Here is a 19,749-nt window from a genome sequence, read left to right on the forward strand (position 1 = left end):
AAAGGGTAGTGTTAGATATCTGTCAAAGGCGCCTTTAACCCTACTCACATCGTTCACAAGTGCGTGACTCCACTCAAGGTCATTCTCTGCCATTCTAGGGCCTTATTTTGGTTACAGTTTGATTTGTTAATTAAGTTGTTTGTACCTTTGTTCGACATTATTTTTCTTACTTTTGTAATCACCTTTGAGTCCACTAAAACAATAGCTCATCGCTAAAGGTACCGAACTAATCAATAATCAAGGACGAGGTGGTGGTTCGATCCCTACCCGATAGACTATTGTCGTACCCAAACACAGTCTGATTGTAATTGGAGGGCAATGGGAACATTGATCATGTTTAGAAGATGTATCAAATATTCTTTAAAAGAATTGAAACTTATATATTCATTAGTATCATTATGAGTAGATAGTTTGTGGCGACACAGCTTGTCAGGAGAAGAAAATAAATCTTAATTCATTTAATGAATTACATTACTACAACTGCTTTGCTTGCTTCTACCGACAACCGACATATCTATGGCTAAGTATAAAAATAAGGACTTATTTAAAATGTTTGTTGTAAAATCGTAATTTTTTGCAAGAAAAATTTTAAGACTGCAATTTGCTTCACCACGAGTGGTGAAGAATGCAAATTGCATCTTCTTGAATGCAAATCTTGTGTAAAGTAGTGAAAAACTTTAAATTTTTTATGTAAGTTCTGTTTATAGCCCCGAAACCGCAAGTGCTGAATTCTATTATGTGTTCCTAGTTCCTGCCAGGGCACTAAAAACCCGATTCCTATCGAGTTACCTTTTAAAAATCCACGAGTTTTTTTTATTAAACGTACTCATACAGAAACACATTCAGACTAAAAAACCACATGAACGGGTTACCTACGAAAAAAATTCAGTCTTCGTTACTGCCACTGTAGTGTAGGTAGTAATGAGCATAAAATGATAATATTCCAATGTACACTTATCAAACAACAATAAATCTATATAAAACCATTCAATTCATGCCCAAATTTGTTTGAAGATTGGCGTTGCTATTCCCGTGAATGGCTGTGACCTTGGGTAAATTGCAGAATACGTTAACAAGGACAATTTCAAATTAGAACGAAACTGTCTCGCTAAATATTATAATACATTTCAAAACGTATTTATTTCTTATTACATATGATAGCAACTAATATTGTTAATACGTTAAGTTTTCAAATAGACACTTTTTATTTAGATGTCTAGTATCTTCTGAGTTATTAAGTGTCCACTAAGCTTTATAATTGTAAAATTAAAACCGGTTTCTCGTATCCATAAAGCGCAAATGCGGCTATAAATTAATCCCGTTTAAGAGTAAAGTTTCCCACAGTTTTAGAGACATCAATAAGTATTAAAAACACCTAAATAATAAAATCAACAGCGCGAATAACTGTTGATAGCTCTTACTAGTTTAAAACGCTTACTGATTTAATTTTTATTACCTTTGTTACTGGAATGCTGAATTTCTTGGCAGCAGCCTTTAATTAAGAAATACTCACGACTAAAATTAGGTCAATTTGAAAATCACAATTTCAAAAAATCAATTTGACATCTAACATAGACTAAAATCCAACTCAGGACCTCTCTGTGTTATGTTAAGGTCAATCTTAAAAAAATTCGCCAATTTATCAAGCAAGGTCGTTTATAATGAAACAATAGAAACTGAGTGTCTATGTTTCGATACTCTATAGTAGCTCATACTTTGTGGAAGACTATAGACTTTTCTTTTCTATAAATAAGCTTTAAATTGCCAAAATAAGATTTGATATCTATACTTATAATAAAACTGGTCAAATTATATACATTTATTCGCAATTTAAGATTTTACTTCTACCATTTGTAACACCAAACGTTACCGTGGCATAACGGACGCCATCGCCATCTAGAATCTATACTTACAATACGAATTCTGTACATTTTGTATATGTACAGATACATTGAAGATATTTTGAAAATTTTTATTGGAGGGCAATAAATAATCGATACTGAAGCCAAAAATATTTTTTTTCGATTTTTGGTCTTTCTGTTTGTCTATTTGTCCGTGATTTTTGTTAACCGGGCATTACGCTGAAACTACTGAATGTATTCAAATGAAACTTGGCACGGTTTAAGACCATAATATGGAGAATGTTACAGAATATTTTTTTTGTGAAATGTGAGTGAAATGGGGGTTGAAAGTTTGTATGGAAAGTCCTTGATTTTAAAAGTTACAGCAGTTTTAAATCGAAAATTATAAAAAAATACGAAATAAAATGTGATTCAAGAATTTTTAAAATTGGACTTCTAAAGGTGAAATAGGGGTTGAAAGTTTACATTGATTTCCACGCGGACGAAATCGCGGGCGTCCGCTAGTGAGAAAATAAAAAACTGCTTGCGGGAAGGGATCCCTCTTCCTCCTCGGTCTACTACACCAATTTTCCAAATATAAGGTATAAGGACGCTAATACATATTATTTTTTTACTTTACTTAGGACATGACCCTATGTTACCCATCAGCATTTGAACCAAGTAAGAGATCCTCCTGCCAGTGATGACCTATGGTTCCGAGACTTGGTTGCTAACTATGGGCCTCATAAGAAGGCTCAGAGTCACACACCGGGCGATGGAACGAGCTATGTTAGGAGTATCTCTGCGTGATCGAATCAGAAATAAGGAGATCCGCAGAAGAACCAAAGTCACCGACATAGCTCAACGAGTTGCGAAGCTGAAGTGGCAATGGCACATAGTTCGAAGAGCCGATGGACGTTGGGGTCCCAAAGTGCTGGCGACCCCGCACTAGTGAGCGCAGTGTTGGCCGACCCCCCACCAGGTAGACTGACGACATCAAGCGAGTCGCTGGGATTCGCTGGATGCAGCTAGCTCAGTATCGTGATGTTTGAAAGTCCCTACAAATGGCCTATGTCCTGCAGTGGACGACCATCCATATGATGATGATGATGATGAAGAGATCCTCAAAAAAAAACATGTTCAATTTCTTGCTAAGGATAGTCGTACGGACGATTCAATATTTGTCAAACCCACAAAGCGTATGATTCAAATATTGACGTTTTCCAACAACTCTATCTCGTGCATACAAACTGAACTAATTCAAATATTGACGTCTACTGTTGCCACAAACACATAAAAACTCAGTTTCAACATTGAGATCATCAAGTACAAGCATTCTTTTTTATTCACCCGCGCCGTATGTTAATCATATGGCATCGATAAATAATTCTACAGACTAAATCCATCACTAGTCAGTGCCTATACCACAGAAAACATATGTACCAGTATATACCTACTTTGAATATGATTACAACAGTCATGATTTGGAAGCAGTCATAAGAATGGCGGCACTATTTTATAAACTTTTTATTGAGAGAGAATACAATAAGGAACTTAAGCTAACTTATCCTAATAACTTTATAAATCATGCCCATGTAGAATAGTGGCAAGAAAACTGGCTGCATTTCCGCGCTGGACAGCCAGGCTGATCCTTTGCACAAAAAATGAGCCAGCCCTTCTGTCACCAGTCGAGGTACACTAGCCGCGGTGAATAGTTTTTTAATTATATTAAAATAAAGTACTTAGTAAATTTTGACATTATTGTTATTTGATGATAATAATCGTAAACTTCAAATTGATAAACTCAACCTAGTTATTCTTGTTTTCCTGTTTTTATTCCACATTATTCTTATTTTTCTTATCATCCATCATATTTTTGTCAAGTTAAATACAGCTATTTTCTCCCAATCAAACTATTATTACATTGAAAAACCAAGAAAGTCAATAGGTTTTGGGTTTACTATGAGACAGATTATCTAAGCAACATTAAAAAAATTTACGTGTTATGGTCGCGTTGTAACGACTTGCGGTACGGACGGCTTCAGTGTGGTCGTGGCGTTCGAGCCGTCCTCATCTCTTGTTGTGTAATTCTTTATGGGTTACTTGGGATAGGCGGGGAGAGTGCCATGAGTGGAAAAGGGGAGTGTTTTTTAACAGTCAAAGGCTCTTTTAACCCTACACACAACGTTGATAAGTGCGTGAGTTCACTTAAGGTCATTATCTGCCATTCTAGGGTCTTATTTTGGTTACAGTTTGATTTGAGTTGTCCTGACAAATGTTGTGAATCACTTTTCGACATTAGTTTCTTATTTTTGTAATCACTTCTGAGTCTGCTAAAAAACGGTTGCATAATATTTTGATAAAACTACTATTTTTACATTGAAAAGCTAAGTAACTCACCCTTTGTGCTGCACCATTTAGCATTTCATTTTGCGGTCACGCGAGTCTGTCAGCGAGATCGCGGGGTAGACGTAAATCGAGGCTCGGTCAGGTGTAGTTCGTTCGAGGAAATCACTTTTTTAACCCATAAAGCTTGATTGGATCCGATATATACAGCTGTACGGTACGTGGATGCAATTGGCTGTAGTTGTAAAGTTTTACGTCGTTATTGTAACTTATCTTATTAAGGGAATTATGCGCACATCGTGGAGTCTGTATTGCGGGAAGGGTGTAACACTTCATTACCATTGATTTTATAAAAATTAAAAAGAAAGGAAATATTTTTGTGCTTTGTAGTTTTGGTGACATAGTACTTTTTTAACCGACTTCAAAAAGGAGGAGGTTCTCAATTCTTATGTCTATTTTTACCAATGAATCTAATTAAAGAAAGAATGTTATTTAAAAAAATATATTGACTTAAAATGATTTTGTATTCGTTATCATTCAATTTGTATGCAGTTAAGTTCAGTATCATTCAAATTCAATGCAGTTTTTATAGATTGATTAAACTAAGGATGTAGAAATGTAGATATACACTTTTGTTTCATTGCTTTCGGTACTAGGGTCTACGAATTATGTAAAAATTAAAATAATCAAAGCGTTCGTAACATTATTGTACAATATTTATGGTATTTCCTTTACAATCCTTAATGACTTTGAAACCATGACACACATACGACAAAACGATAAAAAATTATCTATTTAATACCGATTAAACTAGTTACAATAGATAACTAGATAAGTAACTAGATAACTAAATAACTAGATAGATAACAACAGTTAGTTTTTGGCACAATGGTATGCGCAGTGGGTTGGAGTGGACAAGACGGAGGTCCTGGGTTTGATTCCCGGCTAGGCCGATTGAGGTTTTCTTAGTAACCTTTAGACCCCAACGTCCATCGGCTCTTCGAACTATTATACTAGTACAGAAGTATTATGTGTGCGCTTGCGCTAATAATCGACAGTTGTAGAGTGATGTAAGTTACGCATTTATTTATTTAATACACTTTATTTGTACACCACAAAAATAAAAGAAAACAAGCAAAACAGAAACACAAGAAAAAGTAGAATACAAAAGGCGGCCTTATCGCTTAGTAGCGATCTCTTCCAGGCAACCTTAGGCTTAGGAACTTATTAGGACAACTGTAGGTGGTGTGTACGTAATAATATTGTACATATACATACATACAAATAACTACACACTAATACATAAACCATAATACACAAATTATATAATAATTATAAATATCATAAAATAAACTAATATATAAATATATCATTATGTCGTATGATAAATATTCTAATAAAATAAAATATGTAACTAGTGACTAAGATAATATGTCTTAACGGATTTTTTAAACATATCAAGGGATTTGGATTTCCGAATGTCGACTGGGAGTGCATTCCATAGCTTAATAGCACGAACAACAAATGAACACTTATAAAATTTACTCCTATGGAAAGGCATACACAGAGTAAGAGCACGACATGTTCTTAGCTCTGATTGCACTCCCAGAAATGTGAATTTCTCCTTAAGATAAGGAGGATATTTTGGATTAAAGAGCACACAGTACAGAAGAGAAAGTACATGCAGATCCCGGCGACGGCGAATAGGAAGCCACTTGAGTTTCTGACGAAATTCAGATATATGGTCATATTTGCGAAGGCTAAATATAAACCGAATTGCAACATTTTGAAGTCGCTCAAGTTTATTAAGATAGTCCTCAGTCAAACTGGGATAGCTTGCGTCCGCATAATCGAGAACAGAGAGTAGGAGAGAATTTGCTAACATAACTTTGGTAGGAATTGGAAGAAGAGAACGTAGGCGTCGTAACGAACTCAACGTCGCAAACGTCCTCCTACTCAACTCCTTGATATGCATGCACCACGATAATTCCTTGTCCATAACAACTCCAAGGTTTTTAACCGAATCACAATACGGTATCATGACACCGTTGTAAATAATAGGTGGTACGTCGCCCCAAACAACTCTTGAGATTAGACTAGGACTGCCAATAATAATTGTTTTTGATTTAATAGGGTTAACCTTAAGCCCATACTGTTTGCTCCATACTGAAATTGCATTTAGATCTTTATTAATAGCAGACACAGCAGAGCCAAGGTTCTCAAGAGTTGACGAGCGATATATTTGCACATCATCTGCATACATATGGTAGAGAGAAGTGAAACATTGAGTGATAGAATTAATGAATATGGAAAAGAGTAAAGGAGATAACACGCCACCCTGAGGTACCCCGGCCGAAACATCACACCAAGATGAGAAAGAATCGTGAACGCGAATACGCTGTTTACGGCCATTGAGGTAACTCCGAAACCAGTCAACCACCGATGGAGATATGTTAAGAGAGCATAATAAACCCAACAAAATGTCATAGTCAACAGTGTTAAAAGCATTACTAAAATCTAGCAGAACTAAGACTGTGAGTTGTCTATTATCCATCGCCCAGCGGATATCATCAGTAACTTTTGCTAAAGCTGTGACCGTACTATGACCAGGGCGAAAACCGGATTGAAAGGGACTTAGAATGGAATGCTTGCTAAGAAAAAGACTCAACTGTCGGAAAACCAATTTTTCAAGGACTTTTGACAGAAAAGGCAAAATTGAAATAGGTCGAAAGTCTGAGAAGCAATTAGGGGTAATTTTTTTAGGTAATGGAATAATTTGAGCACTCTTCCATGCCTCAGGAAATTTACTGGAGTGGATGGAATAATTTAGGATATGGGTAAGAACTGGGATAACAATATCAATGATGGGAATGATCATATTACGGCTCACGTCATCAGAACCGACAGCATTTGAGACGATCGATAAAATGCTCTTCTTAACATCACATTCAGTGAAAGACTCAAAGAAAAAGGGTAAATGATTAGGAGTTGAAGCAGAAGAAAGAATGTTAAGTGTACGTTCTTTATCAATACTATCAATGGTATCGGAAGTAGCAAAATGTTTATTCAGATGTTCGATATCAATATTGATAGGATTATTAGGGGAAGATTTACCAACTCCAAGAGATTCTAGAAATTTCCAAGTTTTGGCAGAATTGCCATTTTCTACTGATTTAAAAATGTGGCGTCGTTGTGCATCTCTACATAATGTATTACAGCGATTCCGAGCCTTATGATATTTAAGACGATTCGCTTCAGAGTCAGTTGTTTTATATTTATATTTTGCAGAATTCTTTTTGTTCATATAAATTTTTATATCATCAGAAAGCCAAGGAGCAGGTAGGTGTTTCATTTTAATCGGCCTTACCGGAGCATGCACATCATAGAGCTGAGTTATTAGGGTATTAAATAAGTCTACCTTGCAATCAACTGAATCTGCATCTGCAATAACAGACCAATCCAAATTCGTAGCATCATCACAAAGGCGATTTTTATCAATTCCAGCAAAGTTACGCTGCAGAAGTATTCTCGATTTTGCCTTGGGAGGACGTAATTTATAGGAAAGATAAATCAAATCATGATACGAAAATGCTTCAGCTGGACATTGACCATGCTTGAAGACGAAATCAGGAGAAGACACAATAATAAGGTCAAGAAGAGATGGAGTACAACCAGGAGAATAATGTGTAGCAGTAAGTGGCAGGACAGATAAACTACATGATTCAACTGCAGTCATTAACTTCTTACTGCGATAGTCATCTTTAATTAGGCATGTATTTAAATCCCCCAGAATTATGCTGTGACTATACAAGGGGACTACTTGTTCCAGTAAAGTTTCAAATGAGTAAAAGTAATTAGAAACAGATGGTGGACAATAGAACACGCCAAGAAGAATTTTTGTTTGCGATAGGACAACTTCTAGCAGCAGGTGCTCAGCCGCATCAGGTGAAGGAGGTTGTGGAGACGAATCAACAATAGAGAAAGAAATATAAGACCGCAAGTAGATCGCCACTCCACCACCACCCTTACCCACGCGGTCATTGCGTATAAGCCTAAAACCCGGCAACGAGTAGGACGTTGATGGTAAACAAGATTTAAGCCACGATTCTGAAACAAGAATGGCATGAATATTACGGGAATCAAAAGACGCAAGCATATCAGAATAATGAGCCGGGATACTTTGTGCATTAATGTGGATAACATTAAAGTTTTTCTGGCAATCCGAGAAGTGAGAATCAAGGGTTTCATCGAGTGGAAGGAAAGATGTACTGTGGAAACTATTATCACTAGACGACATAGACAAAAATATATCACTATCTAAACTGGTACATGACATAATTAAAAATATTAAACAAATACAAAAAAAATTATATATAAAATAGTTATAATAATAATAAATAAATTATGATAAGTGTCTAAAAATGCTAAAAAAAATGCACCTATTTATCCTAAACCGCCAGCAGCCAAATAAAGATATACAGGAAATATATACATTTACACAGATTTACAAAAATAAAAAGAGAAACAAAGTATATTAAAGTACAAGAGAAAAAAAAAAAAAAAAAAAATCAGTTACAGCAAAATTACAAATAAAAATAAACTAAGCTAGTACAAAAACATTCAGAACTACAAACAGATCTACAATCTTACAATTTACAGCAAACTAAAGTAAGAATATGATTGTCTATTTTAGTCTCAGAGGATTTATAAAAAAATATAGCAACATCTGTGGTATAAACTTAGACAAACTGTCATTTTGACTTTGATTAATAATCTTTGACAGATCTATCTCTTGTCAATGTCAGTGTGATGTGTTAAAATTACAGACGTCAAAATATAATTGCAAAATTAAAGTTTTACCTGCGTTTTCTAAATATAACTAATAAGTAATAAGTAATTGAATGAAACAAACTAATTAAACATAAACTAAAATTGTGAATTAAATCATAATACCAAATAAAACGGATCAACGAGAAACACAGCACACGAAATACGAAAGACGGCTATACACGGCTTATCTCCTGCCCGTTCTCTTCAACCTGGCATTGACACCCTTGGTGTCCCGAGAAGCATCACCCGTGGCTGAAGGAGCAGCAATAGGCATTTAGTCAACTGTTAAATTGTTTACTTGATTAGAGTGAGGGCTTCTTAGAAACGCTTTATGGGAGGCGAGATGGCGTGGCGATAAAACAATATGCCGCCTTGTGATAAAATGTAATCTCAAATTGGTTCCAATTTAAAGAGTCTAGCTGACAGCTGTAGAATTTTGAGTGCACTACAAAGTTGTGACTATGAGAACTTGACCGGTAAAGTGTTGCCAGGTTATGTTTTTGCTCTAATTTATTTATTTGTCCTTGTTTTAAAGTTTTAAAAATGTTAATCACATTAATATTATAAAGGCGAAGGTTTGTTCCTTCTTTGTGCTGCGGTTATCGAAGCAATTTGGCTGAAATTTTGAATGAAATAGATTTTATTCTGTATTAACACATAGATTACTTTTCAAGCAACGAGCGGTCAGGACTCCAGAGTGAGGAACCTCCTCATAATACGCACCGTCTGAAGAATCACTGTCATCTAAATCGGACTCTTGATCCAACTGTTAAGCGAAAGCTTCTTAAGGTGTTGGTCGAAGCTTTTCACTATAAGACTATAGACTGAAACAAATTATAATTGTATCATTAGGCAGCATTGTTGTCAGAAGTGTATGATCATAGAGCAAGATCCCAGATACAGCTTATTTTCATAAAGATGAAACCTTAGGTTTTCGGTAGCGTCTCATATACCTACTATAAATACCTGCGTATTTGTGGAGACTGGCTCTGTTCCACCTGGGCTGGCACCAGGTCAGAAGAGTAACTAAAAAAAGTGTAAGCAGCTTAAATTTGGCTTAAGTTCATTATGAATGTTATTTAAACGGGTACATACCACGATAAAACGACGAGACAATAAAAATCTCGTCGTTTTATCGTGGTATGTACCCGTTTAAATAACATTCATAATGAACAACCACGAAATAAGTTTAAAATCATTGATTTTTATATATATTTTGTAGAATATTATTCTGAAGCAGTATCAAAAGTGTCAGGCAGTTTTCATTGAACGTTTGTCAGAAACTTTAAGGCTCCACTATTTATACTTACGGGAGATGTTACGCCATTACTTGATGACGCTTGAGCCGATATTGGTTTTTTTTATTAAAACGATTGTCATCATTTATTTTTATTTTATTTTATTTTTTAAAAAGAATATTTGCCATATTTTTTATAATATGACCAATATTCCCATTCTCCTCAAACTAGTCGGGAAAGACTGTACTAGCAGTGGGTACGACAATAGACCAACGGGGCGAGGATCGAACCACCACCCCTCGGTGATAAGTCCAACCGCTCTTACCGTTGAGCTATTGAGGCTCATGTCAGAACCTGATGCTAGGATTCTGGAGAAATGGAGAGAAACTTTTAAAAACCGCAGGGACGACTAGTGCATTTCTTAATTTCTTAGTAATTTTAAGTGGGCTGTAAACCCGATTGATAATGATGACAGATTACGATATTCTTCTTTACATTATCGATTAAACAACCTGATAAATACTCATAAAGCTTCTTTCCTTTCAAGGTGTAGGATATGTTTTGACTTTGATTCCCTCACGATGTCAAAATCAAAATATGCTACATAAACAGCCGCCTTTTTGTCAGACAACGGTTAACTTTATCCCTCTTTTCGTTTCTCAGAACAAAGGGTTTTGTTTGACAGACAGACGGAACCTAAAAGGAGAAACCTTAAAAAAACAAGGAGAAACACATCAATCATAAATATTATATTTCTAACTTAATGTTTAAGTTCTTTCATGTACATCAGCATCGTTCCAATATGGCATACAGTTTTATTTTATGGCTATTATATCATGGGCTTTAACTGTGCACATATATTTTGAATCCAATCAGACTAAACGGCTGCAAACGTGATTTAATAGAATCTACCGCACCTGACCGGTCAATGATTTATATCTAAATATAACGTAACTAAGGCTTTGCAAGACATTTAACATTACTAACGCTGGACGAAAAGTAATCTAAAAGACTAAATAAACGGTTGTTACGTGACGGGTTGCAGCGACAGTGATTGAACCATTATTTTGTAGTAGAGGAAACACTTCGAGCACGTCCCAGGACTTGTGACCTTTTATGTAGGTTTAAAGGATAACTTACAGAATTTATAAACACTCACCTTCCCTGCGACATGTTCTCCAAGCCCACACTAAACAATATAAGATTAATAAACAACAGAAAACATTATCTATAATTACAACACAAAACATTATTGCACAAAATCACTAATGCAACTTGCAGCGTGACAGTGTCCACGCTGCCTAACAAACAACTGAGCTCAAGTCATCAAATAGCCTGTTATCTATACCAATAATGATACCTCCCCTCCACAATAACACAAATAATTAATGTTAATACCAACCGTAATCGAGGATCTTGTAATACTCTTTGCTAGTATTTAGATAGGGCTTATAATGAATAGTTATTCCTTTAAAAACTTCTACAACTTACTAAGCTTTAGTCATTTACATTTCATTCATCATCACTTGAAATAAGATGAGGTAGCAAATAAGTCGTCGACTTAAATGATATTAATAGCTAAGTAGATGGTTCTCATATCTGGCCCCTTAGACTATCGTCGATACAACCACTTCTAGCTATTAGCTTAGAAAAGTTTTTTTTTTTAATAATTTTGAAAACTAACTATAGAGCCATCTTTCTTTATTGGTTTAGAGCTTTGACCTATCACTCTGCTTCAATGAAAGTTGGCAGACTTCTTTTATACTTATTGATTTTTCACATGTCATGCTAACCACCAGATAAACAAGACAGGAAAGAACATTACAATCCTTTGAAAACTGGAGCAGATTAATTCGTGGTGGTCTCATACATTATCTATCTGAGATCTACTAATAAAAATGTGTCAATTTAACCACTGTCCCATTTTGGGTGCTGATTGCCCTTTTAATTAGTTTGGTACTCGTTAGTTGTCTGCGAAAAAAATAGATCAAGGTTAATTTAATATCTTTGCAATTGGATGACTAACATTTTTTTTTTAGTGCAATTTATTTAGACGCTAGTTTCATTCAATTTAGCTGCACTGTCCGGAATTGAAGATATCTAAATTAATTGTGGGTGAAATCAATCTTGATTATTTTTTTGCGAATGTTCTTCGAACCTAGGATATTCTAGTTCCTAAGCACCGTTTACACAACTGCATTAGAAATAATTTCATGTCTTGCCCCCTCAAATATATACTAAAAGAAGGCTATAGGTACTCAATTTATTTATCTTGATTAGGTACTTCAGGAGTTTCTATTGCCAATTTCGACACCATCATCAGCTGACCTAATCACTAACTTTAGTCTATTAGCAACCCAATATAATTGATATCAAATCAATAACCATTTTTCATATTCTCTAGAACCGTTAACGAAAATAATATGTCAAACACGTTGGTTAGTAATTTTGATTAGTTAGCAATAGATTAATATTGAGTACGAAATCACGTGACTTAAAAATCTCTAACAAAAGATAGATGGTAATTTTTGCGTATATCCTCTCTTTAATTTTTTCTTTATCAACCCATATTCAGCTCACTGCTGAGCTCAAGTCTCCTCTTAGAATGATAGGGGTTAGGCCAATAGTCCACCACGCTGGCCCAATTCGGATTGGTAGACTTCACACACACAGAAAATTAAGAAAATTCTCTGGTATTTTTCCTTCATCGTTGGAGACAAGTGATATTTAATTTCTTAAAATGCACACAACTGAAAAGTTGGAGGTGCATGCCCTGGACCGGATTTTAACCCACACCCTCCGGAATCGGAGGCAGAGGTCATATCCACTGGGTTATCACGACTCTAAAACCTCTACAGTTACTAAATGTTAGAGAATAGGCCAGCCATTTTGCATTGTCACCGAAGATTCCTAAATAAGTAAGTATACTAAATTACAGAACAACTAATGTACGGTAATTATACTAATTTGGTTTCCAAGAATTGACCCACACATCATCAACAAGACAAGTTTGTTAAAAACCCGTTTTTGTTCTACACGTGTTAGAATACGTAATGCCGACAGTCAGTCACAATCCAAACAAAAGAGAAATACAATGAAAATAGGCCAAAGAGTTTGAAGACAGAATAAAGTTAACCATAGAAAGTTTAATGATAAGCCGATAGAAATGGCATGTATGCGGTATCTTGTGCTACGTACATTGGTAATATTATATTTAATATCATTGGCTACGTATAAGTGTGTGAACCCTGAAACCGACTGTATTGTAAGTTTTAATTACATTGCATTTTACGTTTTATAACTAGAATGTGTCGCTGTATAAAAACAATTAATGTATGTCACACCGTCTTACATTGCGTAGTGTTTCCTCGACACTCTATAACCAGCTGTGTGACCTCTCTTGCGCTGATTGGAATTATGTAGCCATCAACAGAGAGGCCCAAGGTTCGATACCCAGCTTGAGAAAATTTAATATAATTTATATTTCCTAAATTGGCTCAGGTCTAGTAGGGTGGCAGGCTTCTGTCGTGGCTTGTTATCACCATACCAGTACCAATAAGTTACGTATGGATGTTATTACGCGTATAAGCCGCCAGAAGTATGGGTACAATTTGTAACCCTTCTATTAAGTGGGCATCTTATGATCATCACTTAACACTAGATGCGCAGTCAAGAGCTAACTTGTCATTAAATAACAATACTATAGACCAGAGAGCCTGACAGCCCAGTGTAATTAGTTTATTTTAGTTGATTTATAATTATTTAATTATTTAAGGGGGGATAATGTACCTACCCACCAATAAAATAAAACAAATTAAATAAATCGAACCGAATCCAGAACCTCTCACGATCAAGACAAAAAAAAATATATTATGACCTCTGCCTCCGATTTCAAAGATAGGTTCAAAACTGGTCCGGGGCATGCACCTACAAACTTTCAGTTATGCGCATTTTAAGAAATTAAATATCACGTGTCTCAAACATACCTGCGATTTTTTTTAACTCTCTGCGTGTGTGAAGTCTGCCAATCCGTCTTGGGCCAGCACGGTGGACTATTGGCCTAACCTCGTGATGATGACTAGAGAGCACTATACGTTAGGTTTGTTGTGAAATTTTCTTTTCTTTTTAATTTATTAAGTAGTAAATTTTAAACTTGGGAATAAATTTTGATTTTTTTAATTTTAATTTTATTTTAACTTTTTTTTTTCTCCTTTAATTTTTTACTTTTTATTATTATTTTAACTAGTTATAAGTTTTAATGTAGTTAAAAGCTTTAAATACGGGTTTATGTTGCCTGTTTTCGTGGTGGCACTTGGAACGGGGTCCTAGCTGAAAATCAGCGCTGTATGCTTTTTTGCATATAGGGAGCATACAGCAATATGCTGAGCTGGGACCTTTTTATAAAGATATTTTCTTTCTTTCTTTCTTTCAAATACGCCATTTCTATAACCTTATTATTTCTATGTATCGAACAATATAAGCACCGCACATTACCTACCGAACAGTGGTGTAATGACGCGTACATCCTCTCGAACGTCATTATCGAGTTAACAACGTAGTGGAACTGTATCGAGCTGAAAGCGATAACGCTCCGTTGATTGGAATTAATGTTTAACACTTCACAATTACTTATAGTAGGGGATGAGAGAGTTAATTACGTAACGTCGAGTAATGTCGAAGGAGAGTTTGAAAGTAAGTGCCGTCTTTTAGCACAAAGATAGGCATAATCAGACTAACTCCAGACCTTCATAAAATTGTAGTGGTTTAAAATACCTTATGGTAACACTAACAAACGCACTAGCCGTCTTTACGATTTTCGAAAGTTTCCCTCAATTTCTCCAGGATGCCATTATCAGATCCTGACATGAAAAAAAATGGGACCACCCTGGAATCAAACCTTTCAAAACAAAAAAAGAATTTTCAAAATCGGTCCATAAATGACGGAATTATCGCTGTACATACATAAAAAAAAACATACATACAGCCGAAGGTAGAACCTCCTCCTTTTTGGAAGACGGTTAAAAAGTTAAAATATGGTAGGTTTTTTCCACATTAGCATTTTTATGAATCTATATCTATACTAATATATAAAGCTGAACAGTTTGTTTGTTTGATTGAACGCGCTAATCTCAGGAACTACTGGTCCGATTTGAAAAATTCTTTCAGTGTCAGATAGCCCATTTAACGAGGAAGGCTATAAGCTATATTATCTCCGTATTCCTACGGGAATGAGAACCACGCGGGTGAAACCGCGCAGCGTCAGCTAGTTATAAAATATTAGGTACTGATTTATGCCAAATGGAATAAGTAATATAACCTATTAATAATTATACTAACTAAGTCTAGTTATTGATGCAAGACTGAGCTAAAAAAGTTGTATGAGTGATACAACAAACTAAGATATTTATAAAATCAGAATGTAATTATGTAGTAATGATTAATATCAAAAGGAAAACTTAAAAATCAGCAAAGGTTATAAATTTGTAGTATGCTGTGGTTAGATATTATTTTACCAGCAAGACTATCAGCAAGCGAATCAGCGTTCCAGTACGTATTGCGTAAACACATAAAAACAAGTCAGAGGTATGGATTAATAACATAAAATTGTATATTTTGGAATTGTCATGAACGTCATGAAATTATCAATTACACTCTCGATCAAGTCATCAATATTTTTTTTCAGTGCGCTTTCATTTGAGACCCCACACAACTTAAATCGAGTTATGCAGACATTCGGTTATTCTTTCCTACTTTCACCCCCCACAATATAAATAAGTCTAAGAACACTCGCACATACGTCACCTTTTGATACAAAAAAAAAACCAAATTGGAATAGCTTCGTCCGTTCGAGAGCTATGGTGACATACAGACTGACAGACAGACAGACGTCAGGGGTTAAAAATGAACTGAATTTCTGCAATGGAAGCACGCTACCAGGTTTTGTGTCCTCTACACCAGGGTTTGCTGATACCGAGTCAGAATTAAGATTAAAATTGTTCAAAATTACTCTTAACATTGAATCCATTTGCGAGAAGAAACAAGCACACCCATCACATTAATAAACAAAGACATTTCTTTTGGTACTTTATGTGTTAACTTTTATCCAAATAAAAACCTTATTTTCTTCAACAGTCAAATTATTTTTTTCGTGGAGCCGAAAGTTTGAGAAACCCTGCTCTACACCATTGAACATAAATAGACGACCATAGAATCAAGCATATTTTGCACCCATCAATTGTGTAGAGGTACCATTAAGCATAATATCAGTAGACATTGTAATCAAACATTATATTGTATAAAAAAGTCACAAAGTGATCCCTAAAAAGCCGACAATTTGAATTAGGTATTTACTATTCAAACCAGTAACAAACAATGACTGGTGACATCATGCGTGGTGATTAAATAAATAATTGTATTGAAATAAAACAAATTCCTATGCGCATGAATGTGGTTGAAATGTTTATAGCGTTTAATCATAGTAAAAAATAATATTGCGTTTTGTGCTTGAATAAATTATTTCCAACTGTTATATACAAGCACTAGCTGACGCCTCGCGGTTACGCTCGCGTGGTTCCCGTTTCTGTAGGAATACGGGGATACTATAAATAGCCTAGCATTCCTCGATAAATAGGCTATCTAACACTGAAAGATTTTTTCAAATCGGACCAGCCGTTCTTGAGATTAGCGCGTTAAAAAAACAAACAAACAAACTCTTCAGCTTTATAATATTAGTATAGATTATGCATCTTTTTCAATAAGAGTGGTTTTTATTCGACTCCTATCTATGTCATAACTTGAATTAGTTAATAATGAGAATCCTCAATGGTCGGAAAAGTGTGAAATACATTTTGATATTATACATGGAAACTTTTAAAATAGTCTGTGGTCGTAAAATCAGTCCGCAGTTCCCTCTGTCAAGTGCAAATGTCAAACATGCCAAATTCAACTGTAACGCGTTACGATAGAGTCCTTTTCATGAAAAAAGTCCCGCGGCTAAAACCTGAACTAAAATTAAGCGCCTTACACCAATGACAATAAATCCGCTGTTATAGAATGACAATGAGCGCCTTTAAGACATTAGCGCCGCGTCTGGGGGACTTCTTTCATGAATAGAACTATACCAAGCGGTTTACCCTTACAAGAAGTTATCACTTCCAAACTAAATAATATTATGAATGCGTAAGTGTTTGTTTGTTTGTTTGTTACGCGTTCAGGTGTAATCCACTAAACCGATTAAAAATTCACCATTGAAAAGCTACAATATAAGCGAGTGACATAAGCAATATTTAATCCCTATATTTTCACGGAAACCGGAACTTAGCGGGTGTAACCTCGGAGCATCGCTAGTACAGTATACGAGTATTTGAAACCTGTATAATGTAGCTAGTAATAAATATTATTGTTTATTACGTTAATTAATTTCAATATATTATAATAATTTGAATGAATAAGTTAATTGAATTATACGTACGAATAAATCAAGGGTACAGAGATAAATACATTTCCCAGTAACATCAAATCAAGATGTACCCAAACTTTGCAGCTAATTGCCCCAAACAACTTAGAATCGTTAAACGAACTTGGGAACTTCGAGTTTGAGTCAAATCAGCGTTAATTGATTTACAACAACAGTATCAATATGATTTGAATTGGACAGAAACGAATTATTATCAGGATTCAATCGAGTGCTTGGTAATGCAGGGCAAGTGGAAGGCTAAAGATCTAGAGGTCGATCTCCAACCCGCTGGACGGATTTCGTCAAGGCTGCTAAACAATCATCTATGGAGTGTTCTCATAAAGCAGCTAATCACAGAAAGCGTCGCTCATCGCTGCAACCACAACCACTCTACCAAGAGTGTATGATTAAGAAGAAGAAATTAATATTAATATGAAAAACTAAGCAAGTGTGAGTCGGACTCAAGCACGAAGAGTATGGTACTCTTCGTGCTTGAGTCCGACTCACCATGATTTATTAAAACGGAAAAAAAATCAGGATTTGGTGTAGGAGCGAGCATCGTTTAAATACTTTTTTTAGTCTGGTTTATAGTATTTGTTGTTACAGCAAAATAAATAATAATCATCATTATCATCATCATCATCATCACACATCTGTAAAAATTTCTACTGTTTTACATACGGTTCATGAGATACAGCGGGGTGAGAGACGAACGAACGGACGGACAGACAGACACTAGAGCCTTACAGTGGAATTTATAGACGTTGTAGGGGCACCGTATAACGTCTATTAATTCCACTGTTAGTATATTATAGGGTCCTAAAAAGCCGCCATCAAAACTGATTCAGAATGGTGGTTTTTGGTTGGTCGCCTACATCTCTTTTAATGTTCCCATTTAATTCCGTAATTTTTCACAATTAACTCTAAAATTGTAAAGGATTGAAAAAATCGAGAAACCAATACAATTTTTTTTTTGTCTTTTTGTCTCGTGGTAACTGGGCTCTTTACATCCCAAGCGCCAAAGACGTACCGCCAAACTATTTAGCATTTTGGTACGATGCCGCATAGAAACCGTCAGAGGTATGGATAGTTAGTACGCTACTTTCAGTAATTTCATCTGCTTGGCATGGATATGTTAGTCAATAGGCTATTTAACACTTTTTTTAATTGGTCTTAAATAGTTCATTATCATTCTACCAGATTGGAAAAAAAACCATATTTTTTGTCACAAAATGGATGACAGCTATTTTGACGTTTGGAAAATTTTAAAAAATATGATTTTTAAATTAAGTTTAATAAATCCTTAACGTTAATTAATTCATGTACATGTACATTATTCTATGTACCTACTATGCGAAATAAACATTGTATAAATTAAATTGATATGACTCAACTTTTTTTTTAGTCTTTACAAGTTAGCCCTTGACTACAATCTCACCTGATGGTAAGTGATGATGCAGTCTAAGATGAAAGCGGGCTAACTTGTTAGGAAGAGGATGAAAATCCACACCCCGCTTTCGGTTTCTACACGACGAAAACTACCCTTTATTATCCTTTTATATGTAAAAATAGATTAAATAAAACCTTACTTGTTATTAAATTGAGGTCACACATTCAGAGGTGACCGTATTTTGTCAGTTCGTGTACGTGACATCATGGCCCAAATAAATTAACTAGAATAATTAATGAAGTGCCATCTTGTAGCTTGTCTTAAAATAATTATACTTTGGCCGGCGTATTTGTAGACGCGTTGCGTTAACAGAAGATCTCGGCAACAATGTCAGTACGGAACCATTTAATTCTAATATGCATATTTGTATGGTCCACTACAGGGTTTTGTCTCCCGTTAAGAAGAGAGTAGCTATAGGAGAGGGTGGCTATCAGAAGAGCTATCAAATGCACTTCCAACTTATCAGTGATTTTAATAAATTTAATATCACGTCAATTTAATATAACAAAGGACCCCTGTGTGATAATCCTGAGTAAAATCTATCTCCATTCTAAATTTCAGCCAAATCGCTTTAGTTGCACCAGCGTA

This window comes from Bicyclus anynana, chromosome 15 (assembly GCF_947172395.1).
Source record: "Bicyclus anynana chromosome 15, ilBicAnyn1.1, whole genome shotgun sequence".
NCBI classification, from domain to species: domain Eukaryota; kingdom Metazoa; phylum Arthropoda; class Insecta; order Lepidoptera; family Nymphalidae; genus Bicyclus; species Bicyclus anynana.